Below are 17,468 nucleotides of genomic sequence, written 5' to 3' on the forward strand. Positions count from 1 at the left end.
GATAAGCTGGTTTTCCACCACTTACTCATGGCGTTGAGTGTAATTGCATTTCACAGGCAGACTGTGTGCGCAGAATAAGCAAGCGGACGACTCAATTTGTCTGAAATGTCTACATCTCACTACATCACTTCGGTGTTTACGTACCACCGTTATGTGTGCGTGTGGGTATAAGCTGTAGATAAGTGTGATCTGTGCTTTAATGTAGCGAAACAAGGTAAACATGATGTGAATGATAGAGAGGCAAAAAAAACGAGTGAGACCGACTGACAGACAGAGGGGCAGATGGAGAGAGGGGAAAAAGGTCCAATGCCAATTGTTTGACTTTCAAATTGGACCACACTGTCCAACATGATGAGGGAGTTTGGAAACCTATTAAAAACTAAGCTGAGGAAAACAATTTGGCCATAATTCTGCCAAGATTAACCGCATTCTGTCAGACTGGGCGAGTAAACATCTTTCTCACTCTGACTCTAGAATAGCATCTATAACAGCAGCAGAATCGTCCAAGCTTAAAACAGTGACGTCATCGACCAACGGAGTGGAAGTGAAAAATCGCCCTGTCATGAGTTTGCACATGGAAGTCTTCCAGCTGGACTGTGATCGGGGGGTATCTGTTTGCTTGACCTTTTACATGGCATTGAGTTTCCTGACTTTGCTCAAAGTAAGCAGTTTTATTTGGGGATCGATTATGTAAATTAGGGTTAAAAATCTGACGCAATTCATTATTTGTCACAAAGCAATGAAAGGTCAAGTCTTCAACTGCCTTGTTTTGCTTTTTCCAACAGACTTGAACTTGAAAAAGAGAAAAGCAGCACATTGTTACATTTAAGAAGAGGAAACCTGCAAATCGTTTTGGCATTTTATTCTTGATTCATTTCTGCTCATTGAATAGCTTTAGATCCATTTTATGTATCAGCGGATGATGTAAGAATTATTTTCATATTTCAAAATTCACAACTACAGGACTTTCGTTCACTTTTCATGCCAAAAGTAAAAATAAGACATTTTGTCACATGAGCCGTTATGTTTGTGAGTCGCTCGTCACTTGGTTAGGTCAACGTCAAACTTTGATGCCTAAAACTAAATAGCTTCCTAAAGACGGAAGTTTATTTTGAAAAGACACAGTCACCGACTCGTGCAATGCTGACGCTGGAGGCGTGGGGTCTCTGGGGGTCCCAGACACTTTACACCCCCTGAAAGCCTCAATAGCAAAATTTCAGGCGTCTCTGAAATCACAAGACAATCATTTGTCACTTGGAATAGTCACTAAAATCTCTTTTAGAAGCGTACTTATTCCCCAGCATAATTATTTCTGAAAAATGAATGATAAATATACTCTGTTTTAGTTTTACAGAGCAGTTTTCTGTGATTATTTTGTGCACGTGTTGTGATAATAGCTGGTTGTTATAGTCGGTGCTCGAATTCAAACCTGAATGTGGAATAGTACTTTTGATTGTTGACATTTTGAGTGAAAACCGATTTTGAGACTTTTATCTACCGTTTGGTTATTGGTCCGTGATCCCAGGGTGGTGCCCCGTTATTATTAATACATGTTAATAATCCTATTGAAAATAATAATTATATTAATAATTCAATTTTCATACTTGCTAAAAACCAAACCCGCTCCTGCCAGATCCCAACGTTGGTGTGAGAATGTGTTATATTTGCTGCTGCAAGGTTGTCTGTTGTAAGAGCTTGACGATCAGCCTATAGGACCTTTCTTTTTGCTCTCCGCCTTTTTGCCATCAGGCGGCCTTTGATTAATCTGTGCCATTTGATTCTTAGCAGAGGAAGTTGGGGGAACTGCCGGCTACAATTCTGGGTAATGATGTAAAACTCAGTCCCTCTTTGGGCATGGGCACATACACAGGGAATTCAATTAGCCTTTTTTTCTGTTTCTGGTACGCTCCAGAGTCTTGTCTGTCTTGTAAGTAAGCGACTTCTGTTACAGCTGTGACATCAGACAGATGCCCGGCCTCCCTGCTCCAAGCTGTTGTTGTACTCCCTGTTGTGTGGCAGAGGTGCCATAGGCACTTCCCCGGTTAGAGTGGCTGTCTAATGAGATCATTAAAGCTGGCCAGACAGAAAATGAAAAAACACCTGTTGTAGAGGGGAATGCTGTGTATTCCCTAAACATTAGAAGAATATTACCTCACAGTGCATTGGGAGAACGCTCCGCACTGCTAAATTAACTTTTGTGCACCCCCGCCTTGTGTGTAGCGGGTATATTATTAATTATGATACGGATGTTAGGGATTCATTTGAATTAATTGCAGGTCTCTAAAATGCCTCACGGACTGCCATTTTCTCTCCACAATGGATCGAACACTAAGGGCAATCATGCCATGCATATTTTATTTTCTGTTTCTTTTTTAGTTTGATTTCTTCAACAGAAAAAAAAAAGATTCAGCCGTCTTCCGAGTTAGCTGTGATGTGGTTCGTTACAAGAGAGAGAGGATAATCACAAAACAACAATCGTGAAAGAACCCAGGATGCAACGTTTGACGGGTATAAACATTTTGCATCCAATAGCCAGAGGCTATTCATGTTTGCAAAGTACATGGAGTCAAGATGAGGTGAAAAGCCTCCTCAATGTAGCCAGATACTGTTCTCTCAAGATTTATTATGACCCCCCCACCCCTGTAACTTTGCAGGGTTGAGGTTATCGAAACTCTGGCACATAAAGCTGCTGCAGTGAGTCTGTGTAACTTGATTTACTGTATTTCAGAAAGCTCTACGGTGAATGAAAATGACAAAAATATGTTTTTGTAAGCTGAATTGTTGACTCGATTATAAGGGACTGTAATCGATACCTTTAGCTCCATTGCTCATAGCACAAGAACTTATGGTAAACAGTATTTAAACTAGTCTAATGTGTAAACTGTATATTCCTCTCACATTCAGTGAACCGCCACCATACACACTGCTGTTGAGTCTCACACAGGCGGCTCAGTGAAGCTGAATTAATGGATTACAGCAGCATCCTGGGCTTGTTTGCCAAACCCCACTGATTGGGCAGATGCTCACTGGCAGGTATCCTCCCCCGGCAGTACAGTATGGTTCTAGTGTGTGTCTTCACACACACTCGTACATAAACGGGCACATTGATACTGGTCGTATAGAGCAGGACGGATGATTTACAGTGGCTGCTGAATCATGACTGGGTGGAATAGCAACGTGTCGATGTTAGAATGTTAAGTGATAGCTTCCCTTACATTAAATCAAGCTTTAAGGGAGGTCAGTGAGTAGCTACGTCTTTTCCTCAAATAATGCAGCCGCTAGCATGCTCATTCTTCTCTTGACTGTCCTGATTTGGGAAATATACCCCCCTTGACCCCTTGAAATCCCTAAACAAAATTCACTTTTTTTGTTATTAGAAAAATTGTTTTGAATGTTTTATGAAAAACATTCAAAAAACCCCCGCGCCAGCTACAGCCTGTTTTCGGGTTGTCCGTCAGTCCGTCTGGACCGTTTTCGTGAACACAATATCTCAGGAACGCGTAGATGGAACGTCTTCAAATTAGGCTTGAACGTCCACTTGGACTCCACGATGAAATTATTTGAATTTGGTGTTCAAAGGTCACTGTGACTTCATATCCGTCCCATTCTAGTGATATCTCAAGAACACCTTGAGTGAATTTCTTAAACAATGCACAAATGTCCAATTTGACTCGAGGGTGAATGGGATTATAAATAGGCTGTCAAAGGCCAGTGTGACCTCACACGTTTTTGGGCCATAACTCCATAATTCAAGAACTCTTTCTTTCACACAAATGTCTAATAGGATGAATTGATTTTGAACCGTACATTGATGTAAACTGCAACTTGACTGCTTAGAACCGCGAGGCGGTAATTCTAGTTTGAAGCTGCATTTTAAGACTTTTTAGTAAGCTTTAAACATTGAAATAATAACTGTTGTTAAGTTTGCTTTGGTTAACATTTTAGCAAACTGTGCCCAATATGCACTCTATCTTAATCCCTGTTCTGTCTCACCAGCTCCTGAGGGAAATATCCTGCTCTAAAGCTGCTAAAAGCTCCACTATGTTCACCAGCTAATTGCTAACGTTGTCTGTCGCTTGGTGCTGGGAAAAAAAACCAGATTCTGTAAACCCAGCTATGAGAGCGGTGAGACTGAACCAAAACAGTGGTTTTAGTTTTAGTTCAGCATTTTAGGCTGTATGGGAGGCGTTTCCGACACTGGTAACCGGTAACTGTAATTCACTGTGTAAAGAAAGGCTCTTTGTGACTTTAGTTTGTGTCTGTCTGTCTTGTGTCTGTGATTACAAAGTGAGGCTAGCCTCAGCAGTGTTTTTGTCAGTATGTATTGATCGTGAGCGAAATATCTGGAGTCTGACATGGCCAATTTGTCACGAACAGTAGAGGCGCACACCCAATAACGCCGTACAGGCCCGATTCATCACGCCCTATCGACTCCCCTCAGCTTCTTCCTGCCCATCAATTATAATCTTAGGTAAAGTGATCAGCGCCGTGCTCCGGTTTGTTTATCATAGATGGAATGAGAGTAATTCAAGCTTCTAGTTATTGACTCATCTGTGTTTTAGAGCTAGACACTCAGCTTTCTAATGTAGTTCACAGTAACTGCATTTCAATGGAGCTGTAGTCGCTCTGCATCCCATCCTTTCTCTTTTTTTCTTACCCTCCTAACCCCATAAAAGACCTTCCAATACTCTACATTTACCCTTCGACACTTCCCCCTTCAGTGTCATCTTCCTCAACGCGTATACCTGTCTTCCACGAACTCATGGCATTTCATTTTTTCCCGTTGAACGAGACAGAAAAACGCTCCGGGGGTGTGTGTATTGATAGATACGGGCCATAATGAGAAGGCTCCGACTCGCGGGCTGTCAGGTGAGAGCGCGTCTCAGCGCCCCCTGGAGCCTCGGAAAGGTCAACGTGCCTCTTAATCAAACATCAGGTAGGCCATCCCCAATGTCAGCTGGACGTTGATTGCTCGCTCCCTGCTGAGTTTAAAGTTCACTCCCATCTGCTCTCTGAAAGTTACCCCGAGCCACAAAATGGCAGCCTTTATGCTCTCATAAAGATGTCGCGAGGTAGATTTGATAGCCGTTTCATGCCGGGGCCTGGTGATGAAGAGGCTTTCTGATCTTAAAATGAGCCCATCTCGACTACAGTGCATGTAAGCGAGGCTCAGGGAGGTTTTCTTTTTTTATCGACTTTCATACAATGTGCTTTATCTATCGGGTGTCATTGCACATTAAAGATGATTTTTTTTAATACCATGAACGCGTTAAGCACATGAGATTTGGGGTGTGTGGTTTCTTCAATTTATCCATTTTGCTCTGAACTTTGTCAAAGCATCTGTGTTTCTTTTTCACTGCCGGGCATCAAAACATCGTTCGGTCTTTCAACATGTATCTAAGCGCCGCAGTCTCGAAATGTTTAAAGTTTTACTCGCAGCAGCGTGATGTACCATCTCAAACCAAAAAAAGCCGCAGCTTTTTGAAAATCAAACCTGAAACGCCTGCCTGGGATCTCTCTCTATAGCCTGGACCGAACACGTGGAACTCATTACTCATTTATCTTTGGACACATTCCTCTCTGCCAGAGCAAACCTTCTCAAAGAGATTTTAGAAAACGAGTCTACTCCAGTTTTCCAGACGCTTTTAACATGAGGACGAGTCATTCATCTCCAAAGCCTTGGCCAGGAGGAATGATACATTACTGTGAGGCCTAATCAAGTTTGGTGTGGCTCATTGGTCCTCTGTGGGCTGCAGCACACTCAAGCACTACTATTTTCCGAAGGCAAATTGGTCGTGGGGATGATGTCCCCCTAATGATTGTTTCTAATGTAAAGCTAATGTAGTGGTGATCAAAGCTTGCCTCTAGAATTTAGAGAGAGAGAGAGTGTGTAGGTGTGTGTGTGTTTGAGGTGGAGAGAAGAAGAAGATAATTGCCTCTCGGAAAGTTTACAGGAAAGTAATTAGAAAAGTAAAAAATGCGTAGATGTGTGGAATATTAGATGTGGTGATGACAGCGAATGTTTAATGCAACAAAAGTAGCTTTTAATGCTTCGGTCATTCTCAATACTAGTTTGTGGTAATAAGGTAACTGACCGAATAACATGTTGCTGTGAGACGGTGAATTGGCACTTTTACTGAAGACTCAAGCTGCCACTCACCATCACATAGGAACAACATGACATATGTTTTTTTATGTCTAATGTTTAGATTAACATTGTATTAAACGGAAGTAGCAAATCCTCCCATTTAAAGGCTGAAACCAGGTTAACATTTTTTTCTCGTTTAAAGTTAAAATCATTAATACTTTCATGAAATCAAACCCCATTTCTGATACTATTTATGGGCACATATCTGGAATATTCATCCAGCATGTCTATGATTTTAAATTCTGTGTATATATGTTGCAGTTTTTATTGGTTGTGGCGGAGTCCGCCATTCCCGGCACTGGACTCAAATTACCTACCGATGCTCACGGCATTCAAAGGAAGCGATGCAGCATGTAATTAGTGTTTGGAAGTTTATCTCATTTAAATCAGCCTCACTGTTTACTGCTCACTCTTCTACAACCAAAACTGTATGCAAGGAATACAAAACGATAATTTACATGTCAATTACTCACCCTGAGTTACCTTGAATTCCTGAAGAAAACATTTTCTCGCTTGCCTCCAGGGTAAACGGAGCATCAAAAAACTAAGAAAAGTCTTTGTTAATTGAAGTAAGTGGAGGCCACGTTTAACGACAGAAAAACTAGATCAAGACAGCATGATCCCAGTCTCCTTTATCCATGCAAATGGTATTTTTGTGGGTGAAGTATTCCTTCAAGTTACTGCTAATGCTAACCCGTCATTTGCTCCTGCATTAAAAGCATTCAACAGATGGAATATAGCGTTCCTTTGATGGTAGGCAGCAACAGGAAACCATTGTGTTTGCCAGTGGAACTGGATAGTTTAGCAAGACATGGCTATCTAAGCTACTGATAATGATCATGTTCAATCTCTCAAGAGAATAAAAATCAGTTGACGTTGTGAACTGATTAACACTCTATTTTGCAGGGATTTCAGATATTTGCTCTGAACTTGCAGTATATTTGAATGGAAAAGTAAGTTGCGTGTGTTTCAAAGTCAAAGTGAGCCATGCCTGGGACAGCAGCCATATCTCTCAGCTGGCACTGCGGTGAAATGCATCAATGCGAAGTCTTGGCCTCTCTTTCTCTCTCTGCCTGTCTCTCCCTCATCTTGACCACATCCGACCCCTCTTTGCTCCCTCAGCTCGCCGTTACTGTGTGAGGTGTAGCATGGAAAGTTAGCGCAATTCATATATATTACTACAGTATAATCATATTGTTATTGTACACAATTAAATGGAAACTTACAGTATATTATAAGGCCAAAACATTCATGTCCACTAACTTTTGGCCATATAGTTTCTGCTTTTTATTTTATGCCCAGTTTGCGATTTCTTCCACCTGCCAAAACGTAATTAGAATAAAAGGGGGTAGAAAACAGGAAAGCGGTTATTCTGCAACAAGGCACTGAGAAAAAGCTTGCACGCACACACACAGCTGGCTCCTCATAGATAAGCAGAGGTTAAGAAGAACTCATAATGCCGCTGTTTATTAGTTTCATAATCACGATGACAACATCTTGCAAAATATTCAGGGTTATTGTGTTTGAGTAGCTAATTGTGCAGCCGGTTTGTTTAACACTGGAGATACTATAGTGTAGAAAGCCCTGAGAAACGTCCAGCAAATAAAGAGAAAAACACAGGCCGTCATTCATGAACAATAATTGCCAATTAATCAGTCAGTCATGTAATTAAGGTTTGATTGACGTTAGTGTTCATATAAATCAGTTTTCTGACGTTTGTTGGTTGTCGGGTCCCAAAAGATGACGTGTGATGTGAAGTTTGCCTCCACTGTGGCTGTTTGTGTCCCAGGCCAATCAGCCGCTCTGTAATTACTGGACCTTCCACTTTCTGCAACACAAGTTCCCTGAAAGTTGCTGACGAACCAAAACAAAACAAAAACCTCTTCTCAGAAAAAAAGTTCATCTCACTGAACACAAACTAAAATAACAGAAAGTTGTTTGAGCATAATGTACTTATTGTAGATGCATTTTTAAGTAGGAAATGCAAATGGTGTGTTTATGCCAATGTTTGTTGCGTTTTCATGTGCTAAATACTTATTTATGTTCTTGTTGTTTTTCTCACGGTGATTACATTTGTTTTAATCCACTCATACTTGCTAAGCTGTAAAGTGGAAAAAAAGCACTCAAACTAATAATCAGACTGTAAATTGTCCACCCAAAGAAAACCGTTCTCGTTAATGTGAACCTATTTTATGCATTTCATGAAAGTCTGGACTTGCACAAACAAAACATCTGTCCATATTAGAAGTGATGCTTTTACAGCTAGATCTTCACTTTAGTGTACTAATTGGCTCCCACTTTAAACGGCAACGTAATTGCAGCATTAGCTCTTATTTTCATGTAGATGTCCCTGTAACTAAGGCACTCATTGAAATTCACAGTCGGGGAAATGAATTCCAGGACTGTGCTGCTGCTTCACCGCTAAATTGAGCAAAATGCATTCTCTCTTCTGCAGTAGAGAAAGCCACATTGTCCCCGGGACCTGTATCAACATTTCCGCGCTGCTAAAATCACCATGTAACCATGGGTGTCCAATGACAAGTTTGTCGTTGACATTCTGCATGTCTCCCCTTACACGGGTAGGAAAACAAATGGATACGGCTGCCCTTTTGAAGGCGGTGTTTGTGTGGCGGTGACTGCTGTCTGAGGAGTTTGTCTAACTGCGCTGGCTCTCGGTTATCATTAGGGGAAGGTGCTGTTTGCCTTCAGTTTATTGTTGTATATATTACTGAGATATAGGAACACCTGGGGAGAGGAATCGTGTCCAAACTTTGGAGTATTATTTCTGCAGCGCGTTTCAGTTCCTATCAGGGAAGACAGAAGGCTGCAGGTTGAAAGAGGTGGAATGGCTAAACGTATTGGAGCATTACAGATTGCTTAAATAAATGCTCCATGAAGAATCTTTCGTACAGGATCTGGCAAATATTTTCCTTTTTTTGCTGCTTACAGTGTGTGCATGACTTCAGCTTTAACAAAATATTGAAGATGTAAGTGCTGTCATGCAAACCCACAGGGACGGAAGAGAGAGAGATTTCAAAACTGTCAGGTTTATCTCATGCATAATCGCTTGCACAAATAATGGATGATAAGGCGAGAGAGAGAGCGACTACGCGGCTTCATATCTGCAAATTAAATGCTTGCCGCTGCTGCGCTGTGGAAGAACAAATAGACGGAGGAGAACCACAGTCACCTCTACAGGGACAAACTTTGTTAAGGCCTCACAAACAATAGCAAATAAGCATACGTCGTTATGGCCTGGTAGAGCCACAAATGGCTTGTTAGAAGTGTGAACAGAGCAGTTGCCCTTTATTGCTTTCGGTGGTGTTATGGTGCATTTGAGTCTCTCTCTACCGCTCCACAATAAACGAGGAGCTGCTTGCTAATCCAGACCACGTTTACCTTCGGGGCCTGTGTGACTGAAATGCCCCTTTCATCTAGGAGGGATATGTCTGTCTCAATATCCCCTGGTGCTTCTGGTGCTGTGCACACAGAGGAGGAGAGGAGATAGAGGGATGTGATATTTCTTTGTCCACTATAGCGTATCCCTGTTTGTGTTCCCTCTCCCACCCCTCCTATAATCTCGGGGGGGGGGGGGGGGGGGGGGGAACGAAAGAGGGAAGGGGGGGGGGGGGGGGGGGGGGGGGGCGGCGGCATCTGGACCTGTCAACAAGGGGATGGTTGACTGGCAGCGCCTCCAACCTTACTCCGGTACGTTCCGTTGAGCGCCCCCCCACCCCCTCCCACTTGTACCTGTCAGCGGTGCAGTGGTTGAGATCGCCGCGGTTCGCTGGTGCTCCCCGCTCGCTGCTCACACAATATGTCTTTATCCTTCGTCCCCCCCCGACCCTCAAGATCGGACCCACGAAGCGGAACCGCGTTTGTTATGCTACGCCAACATATTCTGTATTCTCAAAAGGCTCAACTCTTCCTTTTGACATTGTTCAACTTGCAGCAAATTTTCTAAAACACAGAATCGGTTAAGAAGTGCAAGTTAAAAAGTGTCTGCTAGTGAAACGCTTTATACTTCTGGGGCCTTTTTGTTGTTTGGTTTACTGACTGCAGTTTTTTCTACAAGAAGAGCCCAAATCTAAATGATGGTTCATCACGTGTGTCACATGTTTTCAATAGAGCTAATATCATGTTAGCAAAACGAATCAGTTTGTGGTGTTAAACATGTGAAGAGCAATGCTTCTGTCAAGACTTTCCAGTGTGCACGAAGCAGAGATCAGAAGGAAATTGTTCTTTTAGTTATTACTCTTTAGCATAGAGTAATAACATAAATTCTTTCTGCAACAGCAGCTTCAATAGAAAATATTTTGTAAAAACGTTAAGTTGCAAGTTGCATTTGAAGTAAGTGTTTGTTTCAGCTTTTGGACAAAGCTCCAGTTCTCTTATCGCTCACTTTTGCTCACCTATAAATTCATTCTCACCTGCTCTACAAACAGGCGAACACTGGCTGGAGCAGAGGTAGTCGTAGAATCATTACTCCATGGTGTTGGAGGTATCTGAGGATGTGATGTTCCTTTACCTATTTTTTTATTTCCAGGATTTGTAGCTCAGCATCCAGGATGTATAGATATTGTGCTGCTGTTGGCCAGAAGATAGCCCTGAAAGGTTCCGTGGGTTTATGATGTAAGGTCATGGTCACCGGGCGACAGAGACAAGATTAAAGTTTAAGTTTATAGCCGCAAGCAGCGATACGGTGACCTGAGTCCAGTCTAGATATATATCTCGACACAGAAGAGACAAAAGTTTTTTGCATTTGTACAGAATTCATTGTTGGACAGTTAAATCAAAAATCTTCATCTGCACTTTCAAAACACGCACACAGTGCAGTCAGTACATGCAAAGCGATTGGCTTGGTTGGTAAATATCATGGGTTTCCAGCTAAAAAAGACACATCTTAAACCTCTGAACACTAAACTGCTGACCAAACTTAACTTTTTTTTTTTTGCTTTGCTCTCATATTTAATCCTCTTTAAAGTTGTAGGAAATCCATTTATCTGTCCAGCGTGCAGCTGATCTGATGCTGAAGCAGAGCAGATGCAGGAAAGCACATCAGCAGGCGGTGACATTATTGTGGGAAATTACATTCCCCCTCTCTGGTCCTGCTGTCATTTACCTTGAGACGCTGCATGACAAGTCTTTACATTATTAAACGCGGTGCACATGCTCCTACATCTGTCACCAAATTGGCCTCTCTCCTGCCTATAATACTTGTTCGGCTGAGGTCGACATCCGTCACATGCAGCTGAATTGGCCTGGCGTTGGGATCAATGGTCAGGCTGAGGAGTGGTTCTGACCTTGGACTCATCCCTTCTTCAAACCAAACTCCAGAGAGGATGGTGAGTGGAATTCAATTCCAAAACTAAAAGGTGAGTATTTATGAGTCCAGGACCTGAAGCAATCACTCCCTGCCCATCCCTGTAGCTCTTCAGCATGCAGGAAATGAACTATATGCCAGTGGGATGAGCTTATTTCTCGCTCCACTTTACCTTCTGATAAACTGAGGCTAATGGAAGAGGTGCCTTGGATTAATGTCTCAGCGTTTTGGTTAAAACGCCCTCTCGGGTGAGTGATTGGTCAAGTTGTGGTGTCAGTGAATTATTTTGCCCTTTTGCGTCAGGTAGAAGTCATCTTAAAAGGCGATTAGTCGGAACGAGCGTCGTCCCTCGTCTGTTCTGTCCAAGACAGATTGTTTTGCTGAATGATGCATCTAGTTGCGTTAATCTCTCGCTGCAGACGTCTCGTTTAATTCATATTTTGTCACCGCTGTTGTTTAACCGGAGCTGAATCTCGCACTGAAGTGGAGGTTAATTGGTGAAGATGTTTTCTTAAAGACCAAATCGTTTTTTTGCGACAGACAGGCATAGTGTCTTTATGGGACACATCTGACTTTTAACTAACTCTTATTCTCTACCTGCATCCTTCTTAAACGCTTAGAGCAAGTGCCATAGAATGAAGTGCCTGATAGTCTGCTAATGGCGGGTTCTTTCACCCAGGAGACCGCTGTCCGTGTCCCCTGTGCAACCAAAAGTCAACGTTAACTTTTTTTGCCACGTCAGTTGTTAGTCACCTGACTTGTTAATGTTGTTAGTCTTTAGTCAGTCAAGTTAACGCCAACCACGTTCTTTTCCTAAACCCTAATCATGGCCCAAAAAAAATAATTATTGTGATAACTACAGAAAATTTGAGGAAAAAAAAACGCCATCAGGTAAATTTGATGAACTTTGATAATCTTTGTTTATTGTGCGCTTTGTTTGGAGGTATATATGGGTATTTCATTTTAATTGTATTAAGGGGGTAAAACTAAAGGAAAACCACATTAATATGCAAACATCTAGGGATCAAATGGACTTTAAACAATGAGCAACATTTAAGTGTTTGCTTTAACCATTTTTACTCTGAGGAATGGGCATAATTAGCAGGGCATAAACTGTTTTTTGTTTTCTTCTCCTATTTCACTCAATTTTCTACTACCAGAAGCAACGTTGTGACAAAGTCTAATTCATAGAAAATAGTTGTGTAAACACACAAAGCGGATGTACAAACAAGTTTAATCTGTTGTCCTTTCTAAAGTTTTGGTGCTTTTTTTTTTTTTAAACTAAAAAGGATGAGCCTTGAGATGTCAAAAGAATAAAGGACAGAATCTTCCTCCCTCTAAACATGAGAGCAGGAGTGTACAGAGCTTCATCTGCTGGGAGGTTATTGGTCTCCAGTCAGTATTGATTGGAGTACTTTGTTTTGCAGATAGTCTTTGCAGAACTGTTTTTCAGGACTTTTGTCTCTTTCTGAAGTGTCAGTCATTGTCCTCCATGTATTCAAAATGAAAAATCTTCGTCTCTTTACAGCGTACTTACTGACTCCGTTCCCCTCTAAACCGCCTCTATAGTAATTGAGATGAGCCGCAAGGGAGAAGAAACTTGGAGCCAAGTCACAACTTTCATCTTTTATTCACAAGCTGTTACACAAATGCTATTGCAGACTTCCTTCATCTCCTTAAATCCTCCCCAAAGATTCTTCTTTTTTGCTCCATGGTATCGCTACATATGGACCTGGCATTATACTTTGATAGTCCTATTAATAACAATTCCACTAAAATAAACCAGCGGCGAGTCTCTCAGACATGGGTTTTATTATGAGCAATGGGGCAATTTGGCATAGAAGCATGTGGGTGTTCAGAGAAGGCCCATCACTTATCTAAATAGCACAGAGTCGTACACTGCATGTCATATTATTAACTATGACTGTAATACAAATTCAATTCAGAGGCCAGATTAAATTAGCAAAATGCTGAACTGCTTGCTAATCAAAGAAATGGAAAGCTATTTTGAAATGGATTTGTACTACATCACGGTCATTCATCACCAGGATGACTTGGAGAAATATGTTTTGCTTCCTGTTTTCCACTAAACGATGCTTGGGTTAAATTTACCAGTTGAACATTTTCAAGGCATTCACACAGCGGCCCAGTCTATATTTCTTCTCGCTCCGATTTTCACCGTTGTTTCATTGTTGGAAAATCTGATTAGGATTTTCAGTCCTCGAGCAGAGCATTCTTAGCTGGCTGGCTCCGGCTCCATCCAGCTTCATCTTTGTAGGCAATATGTTGGAATTGCCTTCAGTGCTTCTTTAGACCTCGGGGACTTTCTTTTTCATTTTTTCATTTTGTCTCTTCGCTCCTTTCTTGTGATCTGGGGGAATTGAAAAGTCAGTGCTCAATAATGGAATAAATGGGTTTAAAGGGTTGAGGTGGAGAACCGTGTCCTCACCATGGTATTAGCTAACAGCCCAGCCACAATATCAGACTTGTGTTTGATACTCTGTCAGCCATGGATGCTCCATCAACTGCAGATTTCTCACTCCATCACCCTCGATCTATTCATTTTAATCTTTAATGTCTATATTCAACTATTTTGGTTGCATAGAGACTACAATCTGTCCTGTAAAACTGAATAAATCATTAAAAATGATTACTATTGATGTTGAAATAAGCAAATGTCAGAATAATCTCAAACTCAAATACAGAAGGGATTAAGTTCAAATTTATGTACTGATCAAATGTTTTTCTGACTTTCCAAAAAAAGACATTTTGATGGACAGTTGATACATTTCATTACATGCTTTGTTTATTTGTCACCATAATTGGTGACACAACCACATAATCCAGCTAGGAAATCAATCGAGCGAGCTCATTTAGTTACTTTAGTTTTCATGAATGGAATGCAACTAATCACATGGTCTGTTGAATCTGTAAACCATAAAATACAAGCAATTTAAATCCAAGTAGGACTCGGCCTGCACCTGAGCCAGGTCTAGAGATGGACCAGATGGGCCTGCTGGTTTTTTTAAAGCATTCCTTCCTGAAATGTCTCTCAGCTACTGCAGCATTTACAGTAGGTTTAATACTGGATCATATAATATTTTCACTATTTGTCCCTCAGCTGAATAGAAAACCAGGCTTTTATTGGAAGCTTTTCTATCCAATTTCCTCTCTTTTATGTCATCTGAGTCGCATCCAATCTGCTCCTGCCGCATGGCTACTGTTGCTGCTATTGATGTTACTGCCAACTGAACACCTCTTCCAGCTCCTTAATTAGGTTTACATTAAAAGCCCCTTCGGCAATTCAGGTTGCATCATTTCTTCCATTACCTGTTTCATTCACAGACTTTTATTGTGAAACATCTGCATGAAGTGTTGAGTGTCATTCACAAGAGCTCTGTCGGGTATGAAGGCCGGGACTTTGACACCACAGTCCGGGGTTTGCATCCTGAAGGTTTAGGTGACAAACATTGGTTAAAGTTGGGGACGGATCATGGTTTTGCTTAAATGTTAATAAAGTAATTGCGTCTCAAGTCTCTGCTGACTTGTTCTGTAGTAAACCATGCCCATGATCTTTTTCTGACCTTAACCAAGTGTTGCCAGAAGCTTAAAATATCAATACACATGTTTAATAATGCTGTAGTTGCTGTGAGCGGATATTGTATTGCAAGATTGGACATTTTGGTGGAAAAGAAATGACATACGCTGACTTACCAGACCCTTTTATTAACATTTCCTCATTATGTTACAAAAAACGTAATCCAGCCAGCATTTATTTTCCTTCAAAAAGTATTTGCTGTTGCTAATAAATAGTATATGGACTTTATTTTTTATTAACATGGTTGTTAAATAAACCAAATCTAACGTGAGTTCAGTCAGGGGGACTATTCTTTTACATGTTTAGACCCGTAGTTCATTCATCGTACATCCTGCCATTTACTTCTCTCATGCATGCTCACTCGCAATTTCCTCGCTGTCATTGTGTTATCAGCTGTTCTCATCAGCTGGTCACATCCATCCAACAGCACAGCAACACACCTGCATCATCAGCCCATCATCTTGCTGCTGTCTCAGATTCTCTCTCTGCTTTTAGTACAATCAGGCCATCACCAGTATCGGGACAATCATTAGCCACCACCACCAGTTTGTGGACTGCATTGGGGGATTCATCTTGCTACCTCTCTCGTGATTACCAATCTCCACGTAGAGTCAAAAGTGCTGAAGATTTTTTGTCTAGACTTCATTATCACACATCACCTGTAATAAAAAAAACAATTACCTTTACTTAACTCACTTGTCTGTCTTGATTGCAATGCCTTTGTATTCCTGACACATGCATCTTCCAGGAAGACAGTCCTCAAAAGCACTAATGATGTTGCACTCAAGTACCCAAGAGGTGTAAAGAATTAAAAAAGAAAAACTGCCTCATTTTACACTGCAACACTTCCGGTCAAACGTCAGTTACATTAAGAAGCATACTGAGGCCTTTAATGTGTTCCAACAGACGACACATTAGGGTACTGACTTTATCTGAGTAACATTTTATTTGAGATCTGATATTTTTCAGCAGAATGAACTTGGTTCCTGAATTATTTTCTCCAACCAGCACCATGGCTAACTGAACTGCTTGTTTCTGTTCGAACAAAAAGCAAAGAGAGGTGACGTAGCTTGCATTTCTGTCAACCTTGCCATGGTGTTCACAAGTGGCAGCCGGTTTGTTGTTCCTGTCCCTTGCTCTCGACTAAATAAAGCCCCTAAAAGTTTGCAGAGTTTGACCAATATTGACCAAGCAAATTACACTTCATGGGAAACCTCCAGAACTTTCTTATCACAAAACGTTTGTGCCGTCCTGAGTGAAATCGCTCAATCTTCCTTAGTCCCGGCCCAGTTCCGCTCTTGTAGTCTTTTCACTGCTTCTCATTGGGCTAGCGTACAACCGGTCGTTCCACTTTGGCTCACCATGCTGTACCTATAAAGGCCACATAAATTTAGATTGGTCTTGCGCCGTGCCCTGGACCAATCTTCTAGAGAGGTGAAGGGGTTATTTACGAGGTGCTATTCATGGCACGAATACATCACCAGCGCTTTATTACAACCCATCACATGGACTGATTGAATTGATCTGCAGATTGGTGGATGGCAGCACGCACCTGGTTCAGCTGGAGACCTGCAAACACACACTGTAGTATACATTTTAGACATGTTCAATATCTAACTTGAGTCATGCAAACATCACATAACAACTTCTAAGTATATAGATGCATCTGTTCCTTGCATTCTGTTGCATCTTGGCTATTTTGTCACAGACATTTTTGTTTACCGTCTGTCCTTTTATCTCCCCATCCCTCCCTCCTTCCCTTTGTCTTCCTGTCTCTTTGCCCACTCTAAGCACACACACACACACACACACGCTTTTTCCTCACTATAACTGTGATGGAGATGTAAAGAACGCTGTTTGGCTGTGTTTGCTGGCAGATGCCTCTCCCATGGCCAGCCCGACAGATTACGTTTATACGTCCAATTTAGTTCGGCTGCTGAACCCGCCTTAAAAAACCCCTGACACAGCCCCTCGTGGGGAAGAGCTTAGCGGAGAGGGAGAAAGGTAGGGATAAGACTGAGAAAGAGTCCGGGGAGGGAGAGAGAAGCCAAAAACACAAACTGTGTCAGCAGCTACTACAAGTGGGACTTTTGAGAAGACGACTTGTCTTGAAAAGGCAAAGACTGATGAACCCTCTCAGGGAGCAGAGTCAAATGAGAAAGATTGTGAGGGCTGCGAAAAGTCAAAGAAGGATAGGCAGAGCACTGTGGAGGAGAGAGGGGCAGTAGGAGCGGGAGAGAGCCAGCCGGAGAGCAAAAAACCCATCCCGGCGAATGGATCACTGCGCATCGGACCGAATCCCGGTCGCTCTCTGATTGATTGGCTAACGTGGAAGTGTGCTAGACAGCTGACCGGGGGGGGGGGGGGGGGGGGGGGGGGGGGGGGGGGGGGCGGGGGGG

At 42.0% G+C, this 17,468-nt stretch overlaps 1 protein-coding gene across 3 annotated transcripts in view; it reads left to right on the top strand.

Moving 5' to 3' along the window:
* dpp6a (dipeptidyl-peptidase 6a) overlaps positions 1–17,468 on the top strand; it is a 176,713-nt gene that overhangs the window by 29,403 nt on the left and 129,842 nt on the right. The gene's annotated exons all lie outside the window — the stretch shown is intronic.

Source organism: Anarrhichthys ocellatus, unplaced genomic scaffold (assembly GCF_004355925.1).
Source record: "Anarrhichthys ocellatus isolate YVR2014 unplaced genomic scaffold, GSC_Weel_1.0 scaffold10, whole genome shotgun sequence".
NCBI classification, from domain to species: Eukaryota; Metazoa; Chordata; class Actinopteri; order Perciformes; family Anarhichadidae; genus Anarrhichthys; species Anarrhichthys ocellatus.